Source organism: Coregonus lavaretus (genome assembly GCF_964263955.1).
Source record: "Coregonus lavaretus genome assembly, chromosome: 10".
Lineage (NCBI taxonomy): Eukaryota > Metazoa > Chordata > Actinopteri > Salmoniformes > Salmonidae > Coregonus > Coregonus lavaretus.
Window position 1 is genome coordinate 46,976,582 of NC_139997.1, and position 7,500 is coordinate 46,984,081.

The 7,500-nt window shown below is 44.4% G+C and overlaps 1 protein-coding gene across 1 annotated transcript in view; it reads right to left on the reverse strand.

Moving 5' to 3' along the window:
• LOC311136368 (netrin receptor UNC5C-like) overlaps positions 1 to 7,500 on the reverse strand; it is a gene marked incomplete at both ends in the record, with an annotated part of 222,813 nt that overhangs the window by 87,447 nt on the left and 127,866 nt on the right. The gene's annotated exons all lie outside the window — the stretch shown is intronic.

Sequence of the window (7,500 nt, forward strand, 5' to 3'; positions counted from 1 at the left end):
CCATTTCTCCTCTGGCCTCACCTCATATATACCCTCTATAGCCTACCTCCCTCTCAGTCCCTCTTCCCCTAACAAACTACTTGAGCTGAAGGGTTAAAGCTAACACCAACACTCACCACTGAATTAGGTTAGAGACTAGAGGAGTGTAAGGGTGGGTCATGTGATAGGTAGATGGTTAGTGGTAGAGGGTCTTATCCCATTTGATAACTACCCTATTTCCCCATCTACTACTGTAATAATCTGTTTATCCTCTCTGTTTCTCCAGAGGGTACAGGTACTCTCTAAATGAGGAGGAGTAAAGAGGAGAGAGGATGGGGGAAAACACATGGCTGATTCCTTCAGGTTCAGGAGCTTTACACACTGATGTCCTACACAGCAGCTTAGAACTCATACAACATTTACACTGTGGGCCGAGAGATAGAGAGAGAGGCAAGCTACTGCCATCCTGACAGCAACGAGAGTGTGTGTGTGTGTGTGTGTCTGTGTGTGGGTGTGTGTGCATCTGTGTGTGTGTGCATCTGCATGTGTGGGTGTCTGTGTGTGTGTGTGTGTGTGTGTGCATCTGCACATGTGTGTATGTCTGTGTGTGTGAGTGAGAGAGAGAGCTACATAGATGATAGGTCAAGGGTAGTCATGAAGTTGGGAGAATATCACACAGTAGAATAGTGAAAATCAATAGGTCTAATAATAAAAAGGGCCAGTATTCTCTATGGTCGTGCCAGAATGAGTCATTTATTCTGCTCACTGACTCTGTTTAAGAACCCACTGCTGCCTGACTCTGAGGAAGGCTTTAGTCTCAGCCTGGTCTCATAGACAAGACGTAACATAGTAAATTAAATCGGGACAATGAAATTAGTATGATATGTTACGTTTGGTATGGTTACCAACATAACAGGAGGGTGGTTTGGTGTATAACGAAAGGAGGGTGGTTGGGTGTATAACACAAACATCTAGCAACCCAAAGGATGCGTGTTCGAATCTCATCACGGACAACCTTAGCATTTTAGCTAATTAGCAACGTACTACTTTTTAGCTACTTACAACTACTTAGCATGTTAGCTACCCTTCCCCTATCCCTGACCCTAACCTTAACCCTTTAACCTAACTCCTAACCTTAACCCAAACCTTTACCCTAACCCTTAATCCTAACCCCTAGCTCAACTAACGTTAGCCAGCTAGCTACTGTTAGTGTTAGACACCTAGCCACCTAGCTAACTTTAGCCACAACAAATTAGAATTTGCAACATATCTGGATGATGGACATCCACAAATTAATCCATACCATACGAAATGTAGTATATTATACAAAATGGAGTGTCCTCGGATTTACAAACAGAATAATACGAAATGCTCTGAGACCAGGTTGAGTCTCTACACAGCACAAGCAGCAGGCAGGCTGATCAAGCTTGTCATACACATGTCATCCAGCTTGATCCCAGGAACAGTAGCTGCTGCTTTTGCAACAGCTAATGGGGATCCTAATAAAATAACAAATAACAAATGTTCATATTCAGACTGACTGAGTCAGACTGGACCCATCTCTACAGCAATCACAATGACTAGTCAATATGATGAGGAAGAGAATAACTTTATTCACATTCCCAACAATATAAGATGCTAGCTAATGATTGTTCTGTAGAATTCTTGGACTTCAAACAAAAGGTGGCTCCTCATCTTTGTGAATCATTGTGATCATTACAGGGACTTTATGTCTCATCAGAGTGGACTGAGATCAGATAGTGACATAATGCCCTGACATCATGCATTCGCTCAGCTAGAACTAGTACTATGTATTGTAAAATGTGAGATTGTATCATTACAGTGCTGACTACACACATGGAGGGGCTGAAATATACATCTGGGATCATAACTCATGCAAACAAACCACTCCTTACTGATACCACTATAGTGATCAGTGACCTGTCACCATCCCATCTCACACCCACTCACTGGCTATTAGTATGATACAAAATTATTTTCCAATCTGTCCCATTAAACGATAGCTGCCGTGGGGCTCTGAGTCTGGATGGACCTATTGGAGATGATTCATTATTAATGCAATCATTAGCGCTGGCTAGCATTAGCAACTTTTATTGATCACTCACTGACATGCAGGCTGCTGGAGCAGCAGTCACTGAGGGGGGAAGGAGGGGTGGAGGGGGTAAGTACCCTGATTATCTGCCCCCCCAAATGAAGAGCACCACTCCTGTTTGATGCTACCAGACATAACTCTTACAGGATGGATGGTGAGCTGTGTGTCTCCAGTGTGTCTTACACTGCTACTCTGCTCATACATATAATTAACTCTGGGCTCATTTGTTCAGATCAATGGCTACAGCTCACTGGAGACTAGAGCTGGAGACCAGCACAGGCCCATCTCTCAGCGCTAGAGGTCTAATGGACTGTTATTATGACCATATGCATACAGTAGGTGTTCCTATCTTATGCAAACATAGGTAGCTACAGTTTTTATTAGATAAAATAATACAAGTTAATCCACGTCTTTGGGTCTTTGAAAAGCACTATTACAAATCCTACAATATCCTAACCCTCTGATCTAAATCTATCAATCAAACTCAAATCCGAGCATGATGGAAATAATATTTGGTAACGACAAAAAAACTCCCTGCCAGCGTTTGAGAGGTGAGATCAATGGTGCACGTCTAGCGTGGGTGTTCCTCTAGTGAGGCAGCACTGCATGACTTCTAAAGCAGGGCCATGGTAGAGCACAGCACTAATGATGCTGTTCCTCAGCCTGGGTAGGAAGGAGAGGCAGGAGAGGCAGCCCAGTAGTCTCTCTGTGTCTATTTCTGCAGTCTGAAACACTGATACATATACAGGAGTTACAGATAGAGGAAGAGAGGCTTTGGCCTCTATCTTTATCTTTAGCAGTCTCTCACTCCATCACCCATATGGTACCCATACATCTCTCTCTCTCTCTCTCTCTCTCTCTCTCTCTCTCTCTCTCTCTCTCTCTCTCTCTCTTTCGCTCTCTCTCTCTCTCGCTCTCTTTATCTTTAGCAGTCTCTCTCTCCATCACCCATATGGTACCCATACATCTCTCTCTCTCTCTCTCTCTCTCTCTCTCTCTCTCTCTCTCTCTCTCTCTCTCTCTCTCTCTCTCTCTATTTGTCTCTCTCTCTATTTCTCTCTCTCTCTCTATCTCTCTCTCTCTCTCTCTTTCTCTCTCTCTCTCTATTTGTCTCTCTCTCTCTCTCTATTTCTCTCTCTCTCTCTCTCTCTAGTGAGCATAGCCTTGCTATTGAGAAAGGCCGCCGTAGGCAGACCTGGCTCTCAAGAGAAGACAGGCTATGTGCACACTGCCCACAAAATGAGGTGGAAACTGAGCTGCACTTCCTAACCTCCTGCCAAATGTATGACCATATTAGAGACACATATTTCCCTCAGATTACAGCGATCCACAAAGAATTCGAAAACAAACCCAATTCTGATAAACTCCCTTATCTACTGGGTGAAAAACCACAGTGTGCCATCACAGCTGCAAGATTTGTGACCTGTTGCCACAAGAAAAGGGCAACCAGTGAAGAACAAACAACATTGTAAATACAACCCATATTTATGTTTATTTATTTTCCCATTTGTACTTTAACTATTTGCACATTGTTACAACACTGTATATATACATAATATGACATTTGAAATGTCTTTATTCTTTTGAAACTTCTGAGTGTAATGTTTACTGTTAATATTTATTGTTTATTTCACTTTTGTTTACTATCTACTTCATTGCTTTGGCAATGTTAACACATGTTTCCCATGCCAATAAAGCCCTTAAATTGAAATTGAAAATTGAAATTGAAATTGAAATTGAATTGAGAGAGAGAGAGAGAGAGAGAGAGAGAGAGAGAGAGAGAGAGAGAGAGAGAGAGCGAGAGAGAGAGAGAGAGAGAGAGAGAGAGAGAGAGAGAGAGAGAGAGAGAGAGAGAGAGAGAGAGAGAGAGAGAGAGAGAGAGAGAGAGAGAGAGAGAGAGAGAGAATGTGTCTGCATAGCCTTTGGGCTTCAGTGCAGGGAGTGTGGTGTGTGTGTGTATGGTTGAATGTTTGGGGTTGTATGAGTGTGTGTAGCCTCTAGGGCTGGGTTTGTGGAGCGTGGTGTGTGTATGATGTGTGGGTTGGTTTCTTGTAGATGCTTTTAGTACACATGCTTTCTGACATGATGGCAAGTGGGCACCACCAACTGCTAACCTCTTCTTTGTCAATGTCAACACTGCAAAACACTTATTATCAATCTTCACAACAGCTCAAGTACAGCCCCATGTCAAAATGAAAAGAAAATGGATTTTTTAAATTCTCTGACCATTTAAAAAAATATATCTGCTCTGGTATACACTGAGTGTACAAAAACTGATCTTTCCATGACATAGACTGACCAGGTGAATCAAGGTGAAAGCTATGATGCCTTATTGATGTCACCTGTTAAAGCCACTTCAATCAGTATAGATGAAGGGGAGGAGACAGGTTAAAGAAGGATTTTTAAGCCTTGAGACAATTGAGACATGGATTGTGTATGTGTGCCATTCAGAGGGTGAATGGGCAAGACAAAAGATTTAAGTGCCTTTGAACGGGGTATGGTTTATAGTGCATTCGGAAAGTATTCAGACCCCTTTACTTTTTCCACATTTTGTTACGTTACAGCCTTATTCTAAAATGGATTAAATAAATACAAATCCTCATCAATCCACACACAATACCCCATAATAACAAAGCAAAAACAGGTTTTTAGAATTTTTAGCAAATGTATTAACTATAAAAAACAGTATTCAGACCCTTTGCTATGAGACTCGAAATTGAGCTCAGGTGCATCCTGTTTCCATTGATCATCCTTGAGATGTTTCTACAACTTGATTGGAGTCCACCTGTGGTAAATTCAATTGATTTGGAAAGGCACACACCTGTCTATATAAGGTCCCACAGTTGACAGTGCATGTCAGAGCAAAAACCAAGCCATGAGATCGAAGGAATTGTCCGTAGATCTCCGAGACAGGATTGTGTCGAAGCACAGATCTGGGGAAGGGTACCAAAACATTTCTGCAGCATTGAAGGTCCCCAAGAACACAGTGGCCTCCATCATTCTTAAATGGAAGAAGTTTGGAACCACCAAGACTCTTCCTAGAGCTGGCCGCCCGGCCAAACTGAGCAATCTGGGGAGAAGGGCCTTGGTCAGTGAGATGACCAAGAACCCGATGGTCACTCTGACAGAGCTCCAGAGTGCCTCTGTGGAGATGGGAGAACCTTCCAGAAAGACAAACATCTCTGCGGCACTCCACCAATCAGGCCTTTATGGTAGAGTGTCCAGATGAAAGCCACTCCTCAGTAAAAGGCACATGACAGCCCGCTTGGAGTTTGCCAAAAGGCACCTAAAGGACTTTCAGACCATGAGAAACAAGATTCTCTGGTCTGATGAAACCAAGATTGAACTCTTTGGCCTGAATGCCAAGTGTCACGTCTGGAGGGAACCTGGCACCATCCCTATGGTGAAGCATGGTGGTGACAGAATCATGCTGTGGGGATGTTTTTCAGCGGCAGGGAATGGGAGACTAGTCAGGATCAAGGGAAAGATGAACGGAGCAAAGTACAGAGAGATCCTTGATGAAAACTTGCTCCAGAGCACTCAGGACCTCAGACTGGGGTGAAGGTTCACCTTTCAACAGGACAACGACCCTAAGCACACAGCCAAGACAACACAGGAGTGGCTTCGGGACAAGTCTCTGAATGTCCTTGAGTGGCCCAGCCAGAGCACGGACTTGAACCCGATCCAACATCTCTGGAGAGACCTGAAAATAGCTATGCAGCGACGCTCCCCATCCAACCTAACAGAGCTTGAGAGGATCTGCAGAGAAGAATGGGAGAAACTCCCCAAATACAGGTATGCCAAGCTTGTAGCGTCATACCCAAGAATACTCGAGGCCAAAGGTGCTTCAACAAAGTACTGAGTAAAGGGTCTGAATACTTATGTAAATGTGACATTTCCATTGTATTTTATTTTATATATTTGCAAAAATGTGTAAAAAACTGTTTTTGTGTGTGTGTGTATTCCAGTGAGTGCAGGGATGTATGTGTGTTTTGTATTCCAGTGAGTGCAGGAATGTGTGTGTGTGTATTCCAGTGAGTGCAGGGATGTGTGTGTGTGTGTGTATTCCCGTGAGTACAGGAATGTGTGTGTGTGTGTGTGTATTCCAGTGAGTGCAGGGATGTGTGTGTGTGTTTATTCCAGTAAGTGCAGGGATGTGTGTGTGTGTGTGTGTGTGTGTATTCCAGTGAATGCAGGGATGTATGTGTGTGTGTATTCCAGTGAGTGCAGGAATGTGTGTGTGTGTGTATTCCAGTGAGTGCAGGGATGTGTGTGTGTGTGTGTGTGTGTGTATTCCAGTGAGTGCAGGAATGTGTGTGTGTGTATTCCAGTGAGTGCAGGGATGTATGTATGTGTGTGTGTGTGTGTGTGTGTGTGTGTGTGTGTGTGTGTGTGTGTGTGTGTGTGTGTGTGTGTGTGTATGTGTGTGTGTATGTGTATTCCAGCGAGTGCAGGGATGTGTGTGTGTGTGCATTCCAGTGAGTGCAGGGATGTGTGTGTGTGTGTGTGTGTGTGTATTCCAGTGAGTGCAGGAATGTGTGTGTGTGTATTCCAGTGAGTGCAGGGATGTATGTGTGTGTGTGTGTGTGTGTGTGTGTATGTGTGTGTGTGTGTGTGTATTCCAGCGAGTGCAGGGATGTGTGTGTGTGTGTTCCAGTGAGTGCAGGGATTTGTGTGTGTCTCTGAGCCCCGGGATTAAAGAGGGTAAATGCTGTGTGATCATTACCTATGGGCTACAGAAAAAAGTCAATTTGCCCCTTTGGCAGCTGAATACAGCCAATCAGCCGAGTGCTGCTGTGTGTAATGGCTGTGGAGCCCAGAGGAGCAGGCTTTAGTTAGAAACAGCCTCAGCCTCTCCACTCTGGGATTCACCATTCAACCTCTACATGAGTGGGGGCAAAACACGCCACACAAATGCGCACATGCAAGCACACACATTCACACACGTACGTGCATATGCACACGCACGCACACACGCGCACACACACACACGAGAGGTCATGCCCGTGGGACAGTCAGGACACACTAGTGCAAGCAGAAAGGACAGGCAAACTAAGACATAGAGGGAGAATGGTAAGCAGAAGGTCCAGCAGACTGTCCCTCTCTGTCTGACTGTCTGACTGACTGACTGTCTACAGGCCAGGACTGTCTACTGTGCCCACTGGGTCTGATGCCCTTCGCCAGGGTGTGTGTATGAATGTATCTGACTGCTGCTACGACATGGTTTGTGAGAGTCGGGGTGGGGGTGAGGGTGAGGGTGAGGGTGAGGGTATGGAGGCCTTGCGTCAGACATAAGGGTCTAGCATCAAACATCATTCACTCACACTGATAATGACTGATGTAGAGAGAAACAGTAGGAGAGAAAAGGAGAGTGAGAGAAGAAAATGGAATTGAGTGAGGAGATAAGG